The sequence below is a fragment of the Heterocephalus glaber genome, unplaced genomic scaffold, assembly GCF_053883595.1.
Source record: "Heterocephalus glaber isolate CG9 unplaced genomic scaffold, H.glaber_assembly_v1.0 deba00001538, whole genome shotgun sequence".
NCBI classification, from domain to species: domain Eukaryota; kingdom Metazoa; phylum Chordata; class Mammalia; order Rodentia; family Bathyergidae; genus Heterocephalus; species Heterocephalus glaber.
The window spans coordinates 8,918,406-8,938,694 of NW_028258333.1; the positions used below are offsets into that span (position 1 = coordinate 8,918,406).

General features: G+C 35.9%; 1 protein-coding gene across 13 annotated transcripts in view; it reads right to left on the bottom strand.

The window, feature by feature from the left end:
• The window catches only part of Cdh18 (cadherin 18), a 924,665-nt gene that overhangs the window by 432,401 nt on the left and 471,975 nt on the right, over positions 1-20,289 (bottom strand). For 3 of the 13 annotated variants that reach the window (XM_087189263.1, XM_087189260.1, XM_087189251.1), the window contains exon 1: positions 10,664-11,420. The exons of 8 other annotated variants lie outside the window; for them this stretch is intronic. The gene's annotated coding sequence lies outside the window, so the exon portion shown is untranslated. 2 more of the 13 variants (XM_087189259.1, XM_087189258.1) reach the window with 2 other exon arrangements.

Below are 20,289 nucleotides of genomic sequence, written 5' to 3' on the forward strand. Positions count from 1 at the left end.
ACAAGGACATAGTGACATTATCTTTCAGTTCTGCAGGTCAGAAGTCAAATACCTGTCTCATATGAGCAATGGAACAGTGTTAGCATGACTGTGTTTGCTTTGGAATCCTAGGGGACCACCCATACCACCTTTCTTGCCTTTTCCAGTTTCAGGAGTCAACCAGAAGCAATTGTTCCTTGATGTCTTCCTCTGTGCTCCAAGCCAGCATCAGAAAATTGAGTCTTTCTCTCATGGCAACACTGTAACCTCTTTCACATCTAGAGGCAATGGGTGGGTCCCCTTGTTAATCCAGAGTCATACCCTTTTTAGGTTCCCTCATTAACAATCTTAATCCTTTTTCCCATAGTATGACATAATCACAGGTTCCAGGAATTAGGATTTGCATAGCTTTGGGGGCCAATTCTCTGCCTACTACAGAGCCTTCATTCATGTGCAGCCCTTGTATATTATTTTGGGGGAAGTACCGACATTTCTCTCTAGAGACTAAGTCTCAGAAGTTACATCTCTTTATTTATCTGAGAAGTAAACATTTTGAGTGAATCTGTGAATAGAATAGTTCATAAAGGTCATTATTAACCAGTTTAATTAAGGAAGTTTGGGAATAAAAACCTTAATGAGGTGGTTGGTGCCAATATTTTTGGTAGTGTTGATGGTGGTACATTTGTGTATCATTGAAATAGTGTCATATAAATATTATTAATGTTCTAATTGTTTTGAGATCATCATTGAAATATTATTTCAATACAGTATTTTATATATTTGGATAAGTAACGGTTTTACAACTTAATAAGCATCTCATACCTGCTACTCAAACTTCAGGTTAACATTTCATTTTTAAATGATTTACTTGCACTTTTATATCTGAGCATAGATCACTAGTAAGGTGCCAAAATAAAAACATACAATTATTTAATCAGAATATTAAGGAAGGAAACTTTCCATATATAGTCCAGTCTTTGTTATAATTTTTTACAATATTTTTGTGTTAACAGGAAATGAAACTTTCAAAGATAGTTCCAAAATGAAATATGTACTTTGTTGCCAATCAGTAATTTCTGAAAAGCAAATATCTGGTATAAAAGTGTATATTTCAGAAGAAAAATATAGTCAATGAAATCTGTAGATGGTTAAATGAATATTCTCATGGGTATTTTTTATGACATTAATAATTTTCCAATTATGTCTAATATAAGAATCACTTTGAATCTAAAATGAATACCATACAAAAACAAATTTTGGAAAAGAAGTGGTGTCTTGGTTCAAGAACTTTATTCTTTCCACGATTCTGGTTACCAACTGAATTGGTCACAAAATGAAATAAATTTCCACATAAGGTCAAAGGTTGAACCTAACCATTGAATTCAATTCGGTGCTAATCCAATTCGGTTTGTGACAAGAATCACGGAAAGAATTAAGTTCGTGAATCGAGGTACCAGAGTATAACAAATAAGATCCTTTCAGTTGAGCATTATTTTAAAGATTTAGACAAGAATTCTCCTGACTCAAAGCGAAATGCCCATGATGTACATCTTTATTTGCTTTGTGCTGCTATAAGACACATAAGACTGGGCAGTTTATGAACAATGGAAATTTATTTGTAATTTTCCAGTGTCCAAGATCAAGGGCTCACATCTAGTAGGGCCTGCTTGCCAGGGCCTGGCATGGGAGAAGAGTAGAAAAGAGATGATCACTGTGGCACATTTCATGGTAGCACTGATCCTGTCACGATGGCGGGTTGCCATGACTTGTATCCAGATGTCCCCCCAAACCCCACTCTGTCTTAGGTGGGGCTTTTTCAGAGGTGGCTGGATCTAGAGTATGTGATGGATTCATGGTGCAATGCTAGGCCCAGGGGGCTCTAGGATTAAGGGTGTGAGTGCTACCCCTACCTGCCCTAGTAGTCTGGATAAGATAAAAGGGGCAGAAAGTGGCCGTTAAGGTCTCTTGTTGCTTTTGGTACCATGTGGGCACCATGAACAGTTTCTCCTCTGTGACACCCCTCTGCCATGTGCCACTCTGCCTTGGAGCCAGCTGATTATGCACTGAAACCTTTACAAACTCTAAGCTAAATAAACACTTTCCCCTTTAACTTGGCATGTTGGTGTTGGGTATTTTATCTCAGCAATGAGAAAAGTAACTAAGACACAGGGACTGCATGACCTAAAAACTTTCATTTAGATCCCATCTGCCAACAGTGTTGCACTGAGGATTAAATTTCCAACACATCATCCTAAAAAATTTTCTTTAAATATTCAAACCAAATAATGGGGATGTCAAATGCATGTTCTTATGTATTTGAGAGTCTCCGTTTCAGGTTTAAGTTTCCTTTCAATATGGTCTCTTCCAAAAATCATTCTTCCCCCTGCTTTCAAGATACTTTGCTCACTGGAGCTTCCCACTTCCCATCCGGAAATGCTCTCAGCTCTTGATCATAGCTGGTCTTCACTGTCCAGGTTCTCAGTGTTGATCGTTTTGAGTCCAGGCTCTTGTTTTTTGTTTTGTTTGATTTGTTTTTTCATTTTCTCTCTCACATTCCGTTTCTTTACTCTCTAGTGATGACTTGCACACAGCTGTCCCCTGAACTGTACTCTTGTGTATTCAACAGACTACACAGCATCTCTCCATGGGTGTTGCAGTAGGAAACTGCATAAAGCTCCATTCTTTATCTCTCTGCCTTTCTGCTTTTCCTGCCAAAATTGCTTGCCAATTCCTTCCTTTCTTAAGGAATATCAATTATATCATGCAAGTTGCAGGCTCATAATAAAAATAATTTGTCCTTTATCCTCTTTTTCTCTCGTGATTCCTACATCTTATATAGGATCAAATTTTTTCAGGTTTACTTTTAAGATAAATATAAAATCCAGCCTCTTATGTCTCCACTTTTCTCACTCTGTTGTAATTCACTGTTATCTCTTCTTAGCAGTCTTGGCATCTTTAACTGAGCTCTCTGTTTTTGTCCTTGCTCTTCTCTACTCTACCTGCAACCCATTGATGAGAGTTTCTTGTTGAAATATAAATCATGCAATGTTATTTCTCTGCTCAGAAACACCTAATGCCAGTCCAACTCTCCTAGGAAAAATGTACTCTTCCTCACACTGATCTGTATGATCAATATGCAATCTGGTTTCTGTTATCTCCTAATAGTATCTCTTCTTAGGCTGTACATCTTATTCCATTTTATGTTGATGAAACAAAATTCTACAAAGTAGGTGATTTTTTTAAAAAGCGGAGATTTATTTCTTCTCAATTCTGAAGGCTGGGAAGTTCAAGGTCAAGGTGCCAGCATCTGATGAGGTCTTTCTTGCTCTTTCCTCCCATGAGAGAAAGTAGGAAACCGAGAGAGAACAAACCTGTTCTTGCCAGCTGATTGCAAATGACCTCTATTCCATTCTGAAGAGCATTATCCTTATGATCTTAACACTCTTATTTTGCCCCAACTTCCAACACTCTTTTATTAAGTGTTAAGTTTTCAGCATGAGTTTTAAAGGCTCATTCAGACTGTGGTGGCTATGCCATCTTCTCTCTCTTCAAATGGACCAGGTCTACTTACCCACAGTGAGTTTTGTATGTCTCAATCTCCTTGAAAAAGAAGTTCCATTATACCAGCTATTTTTCAAAATAATAACCATATCCACACTTTCTTTGAGCCTTTATCCAAAGTATTCTTCTCAGTGAGGGCTTCCTAACTATGCCACCTGAGCCACTAAGACTCACATCACCATTCATCTCTTCAAACTCACATTCATCTCTCACGTCTTTTCTTCATAATAAGGACAATTTCTATAAATACTATAAAATATTAATAATGGCTCTGTTTATTCCTGAATAAATCACAACTCTCATAAATGAATGAATAAAAACCTATAACTTAATATGTAGTAGAGTAAATATAATCTAATATTTAATAGGGTTTTGCCTTTTTTTAATGTGACAAATTTCTAAAAGTAGATTCTCAATCACTAAAGCAGAAAATCTTTCTCAAGCCTTTGTGAACTGGTTTATTTCACAATCTCAATGATGCAAGGCTTTCTTTTCCATTCTAAGTTAAATACAGTCAATCAATCATGAGTAGATTGTCCAAAAAAGCAATCAAATTTCATAAAATCAAAATACCTTTTCATTTATACTGACCTTGCTCATTCAAATTATGTCATATATTGCAGTTACAGATTGCTTAAAACATGTAATATAAACAATACTAAAAACTTTGATGGATATACATATTCATCTCAGTACATTTTTCAGCCAGACAGATTTTTGTTCAAATCCTTTTATAAATCACAACATATATAAGTTTATATATCAGTAATTCACTATCCATAAATTTATTATTTTAAATTTCTGTAAATATATTATTACATTGATTGAAATTATTAAATTAGTTTTATCATCATTAGAGGTTTCTTCCCTTCTTTTGGATTATTTTGTAAGTATTTATTTCCAGAATTTACACATAAAGCCTGCTCTTTCTTACTCTAGAATATATGTCAAATTGCCTTTCAAAACTGACAAATTATTTTTTTATTCCCAAAAGGAATGAATGTAAATAAGAATACACTCATATTTCTTTCAAGTAAGTTTGAAAACCTTTTGTAGATTACAAAAAAAATCATGGTTTATTTATTTCATATCAATGACTGTACTTATTCTGTGTAGATATTTTAAAAATCTTATTTATATCAATAAACTGAAAATAATTGCATCAAGTGAAATTTCCAGTCACCTCCAACTGGGCATAGTTGTAAGGAAACATATATGTCATATACCTTGTCTCAAAAGGCCTCTATATAATAACAAGAAATACTTGTTGAATGTTCTTATGTTCATCAAAATATATAATGAAATGGAAATGACATTTGAATTCCTATTCAGCAGAGGGACTTGCAAAACCTGAATTCTTCTTACCAACAATTTCATCTATCATATTATATGCAGTGCAAGTAAAATCCTAAGTAAAACAGTCCTGGAATTGAAGAAACTTTCTTCTCATAAGTGAAATGGCTTTTAGTCAAATATTTCACTTGAATACTCTCAAGGATCAAACTTTATTCACTTTATTCTCAGAATACTAAGAAGTTCTCTAAATTGCTTTTAGCCTAGCAGTGTAAAAATCTACATGTCAGAGCTTTCGTTATCCACAGAAGCAACACCAGGGCAAAATAGGAAGCCGGGGAGCAAATGCTCCTGCTAGACCCACTTCTCCTTTTTCTCTCTGTATATTCAGAAGCCTTAAAATATCTTTTGAGAACATGTACTACAGTTAATTAAAGCAATGTTAACACTGATAGAGATAAAAAAAAAAGTGATTTAATCTGTGTTGGTTTTCCATTTATTCTTCATTAAAAATACTTTGATAGAGTAATCCATAAATGAATGCTAGTATATATATGCAATCATGTGCAGTAATGAAAATGTATAATAAACAGTATGGCAGGAGCATTTGGCAAACTGCAAGTATATTTGAATTAATGAAAATAGAAAATTTTAAGCAAATGTATCTCTCCAACATTGAGTAAGAATCAAATGTCATGGCTGCACATAATGGCATGCTAGAATCTTGTAGAAAAAAAATTTACTAGCTGAGCCTGTGGTGCAACCCTGTAATTCTAACACTTTGGGAGGCTGAGACAGGAGGATCAAGAGTGGGCCCAGTTTGGGTAACTTAGTGACAAAAATGTCATGAATTCTCAAAATAATCATATGGAAGACAAGCATGGTATAAAACTAGCTTCATATACTAGTGTCAACATGTTGATTTTAACTGTTTGCTTATATGAATATATGCATATATCTCTACATACATTTAAATTTATAGTTATACGTAGATATCCATAATAATCTAATCATAGAAAATCATTTATGATTATATGCAGAAATCCCAGTAATGGTTACTGTTGAACAAGAAACTTCAACTCATTAAAATATATTTTACATTTCCATGTTTTTGTAACAGATTTTAAGGATGGAAAATATTAGGGTAGAAATAAGAACAAAACTAAGGTCTATCCATAATTTTAAATTAAAAATCTAAAACTAAAGTCTTATTTCTCCACAAAAACGCATTTTAGGAGATAACATTAACTTCTGTGGAGATGACTTTTTATCCACACTGGGATAGCTGGAAATTTTAGAAAACTGAATCAGTATTCATTAACCAAACCACCAAAGACAAAGTCACTGAGTCTGTGATGATTTTACCACCATTGGCACTGATCCTTACAAATTGCAACATGTTGTATGCTTGGTTTTTACAACTTTTGTTCTCTGCTCTTGTAAACTAGGAAAATAGCCTCCAGACAAATTGCATGTGACGGTACCCATGGCAGTATTCGAGTTCTACCATGTCCTCAACGCGTTAAGCTACTACATTTTGCTATGTCATACATCATGACTAGCACTACTTTTTGCTGTGTCAACATCATGACTAGCAAAGAACTGTGCTTTCTTTCCCCTGTTTTTCATTGGTACATGTTTCTGGTGCATAATATTTTTATTCATTTTGAGGAATTAATACAGATGCATATTGTATCATAGTTGTTTTCCAGCCCCTTTCCCTTCCTACACTTCCTCTTACCGCTTCCTTTTCCTCCAAAAAGTTTGTTTTCCTTACTTCTTCCATCTCTCTCGTTTTACTATTTATTTATATTACAGATTTTTTATGTAAGAGAAACCATACAATGTTTAAATTTCCCTTCTGGACTTATTTACTTAACATTATGGGCTCAAGGTCCATCCATTTTCCAGCAAATGATGTGAATTCATTCTTCTAGAAGGCTGAATTCATAGCCACTGAGAAGGACTTCACAACCGAAACCTCATTAGCACCAAAAGTAATAGCAAGAATCAACAAATGGGATTATGTCAAACTCAAATCCTTCTGCCTAGCAAGGAAATAATCACCCTACAGAATGGGACAAATATTTTCCCACTTACTCTTCTGGTAGAGGACTAATCCTTAGAAAATATTAAGCACTTCAAAAATTTAACCTCCAGTAACTACATGACCCAATCAAAAATGAGAAAATGCACTAAATAGGCATGCCTCTGAAGAAATACAATGGCCAATATATGCATGAAAAAGATTGTCAGCCTCTTCAGCCACTAGGGAAATTAAAAACAAAATAACTCTGACTTTCCTTCTTAAGTCAGAATGCCATCATCAAGAACACACACATACAATGTTGGGAAAGTTGCAGAGTGAAAGGAGACCTTTTGCACTCTTGGTGGGAATGTAAATGAGGACAACCATGAAGGAATCAGTATGGACATTCCTCAAAACTAAACATAGAGGGCCGGGGAATTAGCTCAGTGGTTTCATCGCCTGTTGCCCAAGCACAAGGACCCGAGTTTGATCCCCGGTACCAAAAAAAACAAAATCTAAACATAGATATTCCATTTGATCCAGCTATACCAGTACTGGGGAAATTCCCCAAATAGTTAAAGATGTGCTGTTATTGTGATACACACATACCCATGTTTATATTTATAGCAGCACAATCCACAGTAATGGTGCTCTGGAAACAGCCTACATTTCCATGAATGAATGAATAAATAAAGACAATATGGTATAGAACTTTGTTTATAAAACTGTGTTTTCTAGCAATTTGGAACACTAAGAACTACCCAAAACATATAGTATTACTGAAGTGAACTTCCTCTTCCATCAGCCCACATGTAGACAACCCCCCCCACACATAACTGAAATTATTGTAGAGGGAACAGGGGGCTGTTATTTATTTATCAGTTCTATTGAAAGCTTATTTGATCAGATAAACTTAAATGGAATTTGTCTTCAGCTTAATATCTACATTGTTCTTTTCTTAGACACTCCCCCACCCCCATATGTTAGCATATGATACTCTAACTCTAATCTCTCAGTTTACAGAAAAAAAAAATGATATGGATATGTCTTCCACAGAATTCTTTTAAGAATTCAGTAAAGGGCTACAACTTGAAATCCATTTGTTATCAAAACAAGAAGAGGGAGTTGATGTGTAGAGTGTGGAAGCTCTACCACCCACTGTGTATATGGCCATAAAATTCACATTTTTTTTCTTTTTGCCTAGAGTAATGTTGCTCAGTGGATAAGGGTGCAGTCCTCCCCAGGAGGCAGTTAACCATGCATGGAGATATGTTTGACTATCACAACTTGGAGATGCTGCTACCAGCATCTAGTGTGCAGAGAACAGAGATATTGCTAGGCCCCCAGTCCTCCAGATATTATATAGCCCAAATACCAGCATCAGGAAAGTTAAAAAGCCCTAATCTGAAATATAGTGATACAGACACCTATAATGCAACTAAAATAAAAGCACATAATTAAGAAAATTTAAAAGTTTGAAGCACTCTACTCATTTTGAAACATAAATGAACACCTGTCTTTAATCTCAATATTTCTACTCTTCATTATACTATCCTGTATTGGATTGATGGATTCAAGATAAGGAAGTTTTTCTTGGTCAATATGTTCAATAGGTTTCATCCTAGATCTGGTGAAGTACACATGCATGCTTAGATTTTGGGGGACATTTAAGTCAACATGTACATATACAAGGAATACTTCTATCATAATCATCTTAATCATCAATAAGCCCAGTATAGAACAGGTGGGATACTCAAACTTATAAATATATGCATTATATTTATCAAACCACAAAAATCCATACAAAACAAAATACTGCTATTTATATCAGCCCCTGGAAACATAGTAATTTATGTATCCTACTTATAGTACCTTTTATCTAAAATATAATATTGAAGTGACTCATTTAATCTTATTCTACTATATCTACTTGAAATGGATCACTGAGAGAACAATAATTTCCAATGTATATAATGTGTAGACTTTATCCAAATTCTGGCTGCTATTGCCCATGCTTTCGAATTGCCATAGTGAATTATATGCATCATGCACTGGATACAGTTACGGCTAGAGTTTCCTATCACTTTCCTCCTACTGTTACATACTCTTTTGCTATTGGGTTATCTTCTGTTCAATGCATTTCTGTTTCCTCTTAAATAGTATACTGTCATTTTCTACATCCCCTTGCTGTCTGATAGGCAATCAGTGTTCACCATTAATATCATTATTTGTTTTTTCATAAGAAAGCTGTCTCTGTGAAAAAATATGCCATAAAATAATATACAACAGACCCTATTAAGTGAATGATTTATGACATGAATAATTGGGCTGGCCTATACTAATTTAATTTAATATCAGTAAATCTGGAATTAAATACATAACAAGAAAACATGCATAGCAGGAAGCTTGAAGGAAACTGCAGTGTTCATTGGTGCTTGGACCAGAGTGTCACAGAATTAATTCTGTATTAGTTTCCTGCATTCCTTTTCCCACATCCCACAAGATATGTTCAAGATCTAGTCTGGACTTCAAGCTCTTGATTTAGAATTAAATATGTTCTCTGATAAGAGAAGAATATTAAACAAGAGAACAGTTACTGCAGAAGGAAAGCTCCCTGCTTTGAAAAATCTGTGGGTGATCCCAGAGTGGAAAATAAAGGCTGGAAAACACAGGCAGAGCTTGTAGTTAGCTTTTTTCGGCTGATAACAAAATCTTTCCCTCATCTGTCTCTCGCTCAAAGCAGTGATGCCATCACCTGAACAGACCAAATACTATAATAATTTTAGCTAAGATTTTCCTTTGATTTTTCTAGATTTCCACTTGAGAAAAAGTAAACTACACTTATTTTCGACTAAAAGCTCATTGAACATGACATTAAATGAGGAAATATTTTAATAACCTAACTAATGAAATTATATTCTTCACCTGTTACATAGAAGAGGTTTGCTAATCTCCACATCCGCATGCACACTACACACACACACACACACACACACACACACACACACAAAGAATAAGGCATAAATTTATCTTGGTTTTAAGAAAAAACTAATAGTTATTTTCATACTCAAACAAATCAGCTTCAGGAAGTTAAGAAAAAGCAATGAATGAGAGTTAACAAACACAATAAAGTGTGCTAGTGATCACAGGACCCTACCTAATTCTTTTCCTGCGTCATTTATAGCGGCCTTTAAAAAAGTAAAAGTTTCATTTTAAGCCTTAAAAAGATTTTATGTTAACGAGTAAGAGATTATGGGAAGAAAGGGGACAAAATGAAAGAAGGAAAAGAAACATTAAGCCTGCCTTATTGCAGTTCGGTGCTCAGATACCACGTAATTTTGGAGGATACTGGAAAGATGATAATTAAAGAGCACTACCAAAAATCCAATTTCGGTGTCTCTGAGTGATTCTGACTTGCTTTTCCTCACTTCTCCAGATCCACGTAAATGCAGTTCACTCTGATGCCGCGGGTTTGGAAAGGCTCCTTGCGGAGTAACCTTCCAACTTCTTCAGGAGCAGGGCAGATTACAGCACACCCACGCACCAACATCAACGGACCCGGCCGGTCGAGACGCACACACCACAGGCTGCTGGCGACCTTCCTGCAACAGGGAATCCAGGCGTCTGCCAGCGGTGAGGCTGCGCCCGGAGCCACAACTGTCCCATTAGCACCAGATCCTGTGTAAGGCATCCAGGAGGAAGATTCCACCCAGTACCATGTAGACTCCCAACTAGGTAAGCCGCCCGAGGTACAAACATACTAATGTCGCGACAGAGTAGTGTCACAGATGGAAGGCTTACCTTGGCTGACTTGCCCTAACTGGTGGAAAGGAACTTGATGCACGAGAGCGAAGAGTGGACTTTCCCGGAGCTCCACACAGCTGCTGGCGGTCCTCGGAGCGCCCAGAGCCGGGCTGCTCGCACCTCCAGCGCCGGCTCCCAGCGAGGTCGCTGCCGCAGCTTCCGAGCGCGCCTCTGATTGGCTGGCAGCGCCTGTCTGGCTGATCCTCTGCTCTCCCTGTCTCCCGTTCCCCTCTTCTCTGTCGCCTTCCCCTCCAGCCTTCTTCTTCCCCACCCCTTGGTACCGACTTTTGGGGCTGCATGGGCAGCCTTTACCCCCATCGGCAAGGTCATATGACATTCAGTGCAATTAACGAGAATCATTTCAACACAGAGATCGGAGAAAAAGAGAAGAAAAATCCTCTAGCTCTTGGCAGATGACAGCCAGCCGGGACCCCGTGGCAGTTCAGCCCATCCGTTCCCCGCGGGGGAGGGGAAGGTGGGGGTGCGGGGAAAGGGGGTCGCTGAAGACGGCGTGGGAGTGGACTGCGGGAGCAGGCAGGGCGAGCGCGGTGTGCGAACGGGTAATAAATTCTCCTGTTTCCGTGCAAAGTCGTCACAGCCTGCTAAGCATTCAGCTGCTGGCTCCTCTGTCAGTGATCCGTAGCCCAGGGTAGCGGAGATCTAGCTGGAGTGATGTCCTTTAGTGCCTTGCCCCAGCGACCTCACGGCCAGGAGGACTTAAGACAGAGGTTCCTCCAGGCGGGCAGCGTTGTATTTGTGGAGATGAATAGGAGCTGCAGTGGTTTTCCAACCCCCTTTGCTGGTTCCAGGAAAACTAACACACATGTGAACTTCTCACCTCTTATGACTACAGCATAAATTAAAACGATTTGTAATGTACACAGCTTTTGATAACAGAGATTTCAGGCCTGATTGGCTGTATTCAAGATTGATGCGAGCAGCTGCAACAACTTCAGTACTTATTCTCAGCAGGAAATCACCCACACTCCCCCGTTAGGAACATGCAGCCTCCCCACCTAAAGCAGGGCAGTAACCAAGCAGAGGAGTTTATCTAAATCAGATGGCTGTTCTAGGGGTCCCTTGGCAGACATGTTAAGAGGTACACAGCGTTCTCAGTTACTGCAAACATTAAGAGAACAACTTTACTTTTTCTTACTTGATAAAATTGCAAATTCTCAGGTTCAGAGGTTCAGATAAATAAAGTAATTTAAACCTGAGTGATGTAGCATGAAAGAGGGCAATCTAATCTAATCTCAGTCTCTAAGGGGCAGGAGTCATGGGTTCAAATCCTAGCTAGGACTTCCTTCTGTATCCAAACATGTCTGTGTCTTTCGCTTATCTTCTTAGGGCTTCTCTTTAAAATTCAAAAGTTACTTCTTACTTTAGAGTCTTTGTGAGGATTCACTGAGAATCTGTGTAGTTGTTCATAATCCATGGTAAATTTTTACAAAGGCTATTTAAGTTGTAATCATCTCCCCCCTTTTTTCGTATTTCCTATTTTGTACAAGGTCATTCAGTTTGAGAAAGTAAGTAATAGTCCTTGGAAGTGACCTAGGAAGGAGTGTTTTGAATCACTTGGAGTTATATTTGACTGTTTTTATTCCATTTAAATGATGTGAAATGCACAGGATTGATTTGGGTTTGAGTGTTTGGTACAATTAAATAAACCAACAGAGACAATGGTGCATGCACATGAATTGGATTATTTCTCATTGTGGAATTACACATTTAAGCGCTTAGTTGTGCTTAAGAAAGATGTTAGAACTCAATTAGAATTTGGAAATGTCTAAAATTTAAACTCTTAGAGTAAAGTAGGATACAAACAATCACATCAGAATAATGAGTCATTCTTATATGTTATTTTTTATAACCTTTCCCATGCAACTTCTAATTCAAAAGAGGAATTTTGTTTGCATAGTGTCTAGACACAAATTCTCATTCATTTTTATTGGAGGAGATACTGAAAAAAACATACTTTGAATCTTACTTTGTTGAGCACATAAGGAAAGGAATAGTTCTCAAAAAAAAAATGGGGAAATAGAAAGGAGCTTTTGGCCTGCTAGAGGTCCTGTAGTTTAATTTAAAATTTTCACATTATGGCATTCTCTAGAGAAGCCTAACTCTGTTTATTTGACTGTCATCGAATCAAAGAAAATGTTTGTTTGCCAGCTTGCTACTGAAGTCTTTCTTCAGACTCCAGCAATAAGTATCCTAGGGACGCACTTGAAAACAAAACATGTTTTTCGGGCTTCCTTGGTGGTTTTCCTTGGATAAGACCATAATAAGTACATCCAGTGGACAGTCATAATGGAAGTCAACAGGCACTTGCTCCTGAGTGGGAAGACCTACAGAGAGAATTGTCAAAACTTCCAAACAATGCAATCCATTTCGAGAAAAAGAATCCATTCGCCTAGGGTGGATTTGTATCAATGAGAGTGCACTCAGATTAAGGGCTCTAGATTCTCCACAAGCCCAATGATGCAATGTACACTGGATTTAAGTGGCTTCCAAAGTCTGATATTCTGAATGTGTGCCAACTTTCCTCAGCCATAGAAAAGCGAACCTGTCAGCCACTTAGTACGTTTGTTGTATGTTCAAGTTAAAAAGAAGAAAGCAAGTGAGCCAATGTGGAACACGCTGCTTGGGGAAAGCCAGGTGGTAGGCAGGTGCTTATTTTCGCTTTATGTCAAAGATTAGTTCAAAAAAGTGGACTATGTATCAGTCAATAGAATTTATTACCCAGCTAATCTCTGAAACTGAGAGCGTGAACATTTCTGATACTTACATTACCTTGCGAGAGCTATAAGAATCATTTTAACTGGTGACAGAAAAGCTTCCAACACACGATTGATGCTGGTCAGAACACAGAAACTGGAAAGATAAAATTGTAGTGCTAAGCTGTGATTGTTTTCTGAGACCCAGAAAATTGTCTCTTTAGATGTCATCTCATGCTCAATTTTACCGTGCAAATTTAGAAAGCTATATAATATTTTCAAACATAAATGAAGGTGTAAAGGAAATACAAGGATATCCCTGTTATAACTCAGCATTTGGAACAGTGACTTGCACAAATATGGTGCATTGATTCATTTTCTCATTTAATGAGATATCTTTGGAATATATTGCATATAAAGTATACAAAATCCTATTTTGTTATATCATGAATAAATGATACCATACTTCAACTAATTAGCATTACCTCTATGTAGTTACCATTTTATTTACAATGATAAATATTAAAGTAAGTTATTTGATTATTAAGATATTTGTGTGATTAATTCTAAAAGTAATATTGCCCTTACAATATCACTGAATGCTCCTTTTTAAGAGTTTCCTCCTGTCCATGTAAAATATCAATGTGACAATGAGCTTATTGGATTTAATGGTATATTTTTGATAACTGACAAAGCAAAAAGTAAACTCAGTTTCTGTTGTAGATACAGTTTAGTCACATAAAATATATGATTATTTCTATAAATAGAGGAATGAATACATTGATTTGTAGGAAAAGTGAAACTATATTAAACTATAGAACTAAAAGTGGTTAAATATTTTGTGTGCATACCATATTTTGTCTAAATCTATAATGCTCTTTGTAAACTATAATTTGCTAGTGAAGAAAGACTAGATGAAAGTAAATGTTTTCCAAACTTTCATGCTTTGTAGTCATAAGAATTCTATGAATCAGAAATTATTGAACTAATTGTGGAAATAGGCAATATTGTAAAGTGCATTATTAAAGACATGAGAGATTCTCTAAGAGGAAAACACTGTGGGATCGCATGTATTTGCACCAGTAAGATGTGCATTCCTCTTGTTTTGTATGGCAAACATGCCACGTCAGGAATAAGGGGAACAGATAACATGTATATCTCTATCTCATCAACTTATCTGATATGGTTTCATTATAAGCCACATGAAATATTTAAGTACAATTATTTCCAATAGTAACTGTTTAAACAAGCATCTTAATGCAGGGGTGCTTGTCCAAGTTTTGCACTATTAAGTTACAAAGCTCCAAACTAGTCTGCTCTCATCATGGCTTTTATCAGTGATATGAGCACCAAAGTATCCCCAATAAAACATTTTCCAAGAAACCTAGATGAGAAACTATCGTTCTTTAACAGATGCTGAAACACTTGCGTGATATATCAACACACCAAGGTAGAAATTCCACGGTTGGATTCAAATCTATGTGTGTATTAGAGACATGTAGCAGAGACAAGGCTTAGAATCAAAACTTGTGAATAAAACTTAGACATTTGTACAGACAATAATTTCAGCAAATAATGTAAAAATGGTCTTCAAAAATCTAAATGTACACAGGCATCCTTAGTAAAATAAAATTATTACAATGAAGGTGCTGATGATATTACTAAATTTAAAATATTAAGAATTTACCAGGAGTATTGCAATTTAGAGAAATTATAGTTAATTCTCATCAGTCTACATTAATTCACATTTTAAAGACCCATCACATTGCATTTCTTTAGTTGACAAAGCTTTTATCATCTTTAGCTCCTCTACTTCCTTCACACCTAGGATGGCCTGTTTTTCTTAATTTCTCTATAATTAGACCTGCTTATCTATCTTATAAGGGTCAGAACAAAGGATGTTCCTTCTGAAAAAAATATTTTGCTGCAAGAAATTTGACTAGGGTTCACCTTGAGATCTTAAAATATTTTTAAAAGATGTAAAAGCATCATTTCAGCAAATTGTATTTTAGTTAGAATAGCCATGGCATAGTAATTAGAAACACAGTATCAAGAACCAAAGAGACAGGGCAACTTGCATAGCAATATGTGTTATTTTCTCACCAGTAAAATGTCCATAAGGATAATATCTAGTAGACCAGTCAGGGTTCCCCAAGTGGAACATAAACAAAAGAATGTATATCTATAGTTACTTGGAAAGATTTGTGACAGCCTGACTCACAATGACATGGGCTAATCCCCAAGAACTGCACCAGGAGCTCACTGTTCCAGCTCAAATCCAAACTCAAAGGCCCGAGAGCCAGAGGAACTCAATTTCAGTCAAAGACAAAGGCTTAAGAACAGAGGCACTGATTCCTGAGGGCAAGCGAAAGGGGAAGGACCTGCTCAAGCAGACAGTGCATTTGCCTTTGCTCTGGCTTTTTGCTCTCCTCAGGCCCTCAGAGGATTAGAAGATAGCAACCTATATCAGTGAGGGGAATTTACCCTCCTCAGTCTAAAAATTCAAATGTTAACATCTTTCTGAAACACTCTCACAGTCAATCCCACACAGAAATAATGCACAACCTGCTGCTTGGGCATCACCTAACTCAGTGTAGCTGACAGAGAAAATAAATGATCACATCTGTATCTTAGGCTTCCTAGGATAATTTAATATGCAGAAGTTGATTAGACATTGTCTTAGCCACTTTGTCACTAGAACAAAATACCAGATGCCTGCAGTCTAAAGAAGGCAAGGTTTATTTTGTCTCCTGATTACAGTCCATTGTCAGCTGCCTCCAAGACAGAAACTGTATGATGGATGGGCCTGTGCAGCAGACGGCTGCTCACTTCATGGCAGACAGGAAGCAGAGAGAGAAGGGAGGAACCAGGCAGTGAGATCTCCCCTTTCAGCTCATCCTCCCAGTGATCCTTCTTCCACCTGCAACCCACCTCCTGCAAACACACCTGACAGCTGATCTCACCAGCGCATGAAAACACCCACGGAAACAGGGCTCCCACCTTCCACAGTCACCTTCCAGAGCCCCATCGCTGAACAAACGAGGCCCTGGGGGGACAGTCAGATCTAATCATAATAGACATGGAGCAAAATTTACATAAATTTACTTCTGTTATTGCTCTATGCTTCTACATCTGTTTTGTTATACAATGGAAACTAATAAAATACTTATCTTACACAATACAAGTTAATGCAGGTCAGTGCTTTGTAGGGAACCCTATGTTGGAGGTGAGAGACATAGATTTAAAGCCATATGTCTATGGTGCATATTAACTCTACAGTTAGTTATTCAATTTTATTATTTTACTTTCCAAAATACTACCTCACGTGTAGATTAAAATGCCATCCTCACACAACAGCTGATTTAAGCATTAAATGATTTTACACATAAAAATGTGTCGCGTACAGTCTTTGGCATGTGGAAGACATTAGATAACTTAGTTGAGTCCCAGTGATTGTTTAATATTAATATTTTAACTCATATTTCTTTTCTCTGTTCCATTTATAGTAGCAAGAAGCAAATTACAAATAAACAAATTTTTACCTGGCAGCGTTTCATTAAAAGAGAAACTATAGTTTCAATCCAATATCCTGGGAAAAGAATTCACCAAATTCTGTATTTACCTTTTCCATGCTATATAATGAAAATCGATGTTTAGCTGACCCTGAGGCATTATAAGATGGTGAGCTATCAAAGAATTATTTTATTGAATTTTTAATGTAATATTTATAGTACCAGGAAAGAAGAAAATATTTAAAATCATTTTTGGTAACATTAGTTTGAGAAAGTAAGAGGTGTCTCATTAATATTTAATTATACTGAACTTCTGGTTAACCAAATCATTGATATTTTCAAATATATTATTCATGTGAATATGTTGCCATTCAAGAAATTAGAAGCATACAGTATGTCCCAAACTTACTATTGTTTTTACTAAGAATATTTTATGAGATTTTTGAAAATTGATGTATACATCTTGCCTTTTAAGTTTTAATATAGCAGATTGCTCTATGTCACAGAAAGTTCTTATCCAACATTTTCAATAAATTACCACTATTCTTTCTCAAAATATATGTGTAATACACTTTAAATCTTTTCCTATCACTGAATAATGATGTTGCCGCCAAGTTTTTGATATTATAAATAATGTGCCAATGAACAATTCTGTTTATAATTCCTTACTTGAGCTTTTACTTAATTGAACTTGAATAGATGTGATGATACGCGAGAATTTGAACTACCAAGTAAAATACGTGAACATTTCTTAAAACTCATGATTACTTTATTGCTTCCTAAACCATTAAGAAAAGTAAACAATTAATTGAATCATTGTTACCCTTGAAGAATAACATTTTTTCCATTTGCTTACTCAACAACTAAAATTAATATTTCATTGTTTCAACTTCTATTCATGTGATTACTAGAATGTTTATTGTCCATTTTTTGCTTTGTTTGAATATTTCTGTTCATATCCATTTCTCTATCATGTTATTGCTAATTGAGAACTATAATGACCTTAAATTATCTTAATGCTGTTTCAGAAAACCTGCTGGAAAGTGTAGTTTGGCAGAAGTTTCTGAATCTCTTCAACATGCTTGGCACTAAACATGCATATAATGCGAACATTATACATGATTAGATATATTTGGACACTGCACAGAATGTCAGATGTGATAGCACTGACCTAGGTTCGTTGAAAGATTTAAAAAGAAACAATGCAGGTCTTCTAGCTTTAAGTTAACAAACTAGAAAAAGTTATTAAAACATGATATCGTCAACTTCATAATCCATATATAGAAAGATTCCTTTATATATTTAGAAAAATCAATAAGTTTGAGTGAGGTTATAGAGTACCCTTGGGAGAGATAGAAGTGGAAATGAATTTTAAATAGTAGAAGGCCCAAAATAAAAAAATTGATTGATGGTAAAATATTTCAAAAAAACCCTATATTTAAAAAATATTTCTCTAGAGACCTACTTGCAATAGAATATCCAAAGGTTGTGATGCAGTTATTTGAATTTTAAAATAGTTCTACATAATTTTCTGGACAACCGCTTTTACAGAGTACATCGTATTTATGGTATTTTGTTCTGTGCTTATATTCCCTTTTCAGATCTCAGTGCCAGAATTTACTAAAAAACCCTTAGATATTTCTGAGCTGAGTAAAATGAAAAGAAGGTTTACAAATTCTATTCTTTTCTGGACCATTTCTGGGCAACCTCATGAATCATTCATTCATCAATATTGTATCAAGTCATCCTGTGCCACTTTGTGTTTGTACAGGTTGATGCACAGTGTAACTAACATAGGATTTGGTCACCATATGCTTAAGCACTAATAAACTCAGGAGAACAAATGGAAAATATACAGTAATTTCCCTTCCCAATTTTGCTTCAGTGTGGTTCATCCTAAGTGTAAATGTGATGGAGTACAAAAATGGGTAATGTATTATCCTTCCCTCAAGGAATATCTGACACGGTGAAGGAAAGTTAAACAGCAACACTTCATCACAATATTGTTCTATAGTAGAGGCACACATAGGAATTTGTCCAATTATATAAAGGTTTCATAATTTATTCTGACTAGCGAAAGATTACTTACTGGAAGATCTGAGTTTAACAAAAAGAAGTAGAGCAGAGAAGGTGAGAGGAAGCCACAAAATGTTCAATAAAACTTGTATATAAATTAAATTAAAGCAGAGGCAGAATGGAAAGATGAAATAGAAGTAAGGGAAAGTTGATTATGCATCAGTTCTATTCTTTGTAAAAGCATGGGCTATGATTCAGTGGATGGTTTTGATTATGAATGGACATTTTGGTTTCACAACCGAATCTCTACTCTGCTACCAAAGTGATCAAACTTTGAGGATCCAAATTGGAGGTCCTCAAAAGTAATCTGATAATTTATTGTGAGTTCATTGATTTCAACACTTAACTCTATTAGAGAAAATGTGTAGATGAATTGACAAAATATTTAAACAATTTAAGAATAGAAAAATTTATCATAGGACGAATGTGATGAGAATTCAGGGCGGTTCTTTTGATTCTGGTCACAGTATTTATATAGTCCAGGAGTTCACTGGCAGAGAAAACTTAAAAGAAGTAGAGATGACTTTTAGGTAAAAATAAATGATTGTCTTATGGATATTAACTACATTTGGGGAAACAACCAAGTTTAGAAATATAATTTGACGAGAATTTTATAAATAATTATAGATAAAATCTATTTTTAAAAATGAATTTGCTAAAGTGTGGTGTGAAGGAAAGTATTAAATAAAACTAGAAGTAGTGTTTGTCAGTGGAGAGGATCTCTTAAAATGGATACAAATGAAAAAGTTATAGATATAAGACAAAAAGCAGAAGAGCTTATGGTCACAAAACTGATGAAACAGAGAAAGAAGGTCAGTGAGCTTGCAGACATGAGCCATGCTAATTTGGGCAGCATAGGAAGTGAACTGTCATGTGACATTTGGCATTTTGGAGCTGGCAGAGTCAAGGAACTGGGGACAAAAGAAGGTATTTTCCACGTAAATGACAAAGACACAGAATGTTACAGTGTTTTTAATAAAGATGAGAAACATAAAATAGCAACCTGTTATCCTGCATTGAAAGGCAGAATTCTATATTACTGAGTGGAAGACAATTTATATAGTTAAGGGAATAGGAGCCCTAAAATTATAAAATGTATTTTAAAATTATATGAAAACAGAATGTATGGACTCTTGTTAAAATCATGAATAATTTCAAGATGGCAACAGCAAGGCGTTAAACCAAGTTTGAGGCCTTTCTTCATGTGAGATTTTTATGACTGCAGAAGGTTTTGCTCCCAGCACATAGTTGCTGTCATTTTTCCCCTCTTCAGTGACTCAAGTGCAACATATCTTGCACTAATTAACGATTCTCAAAGGGT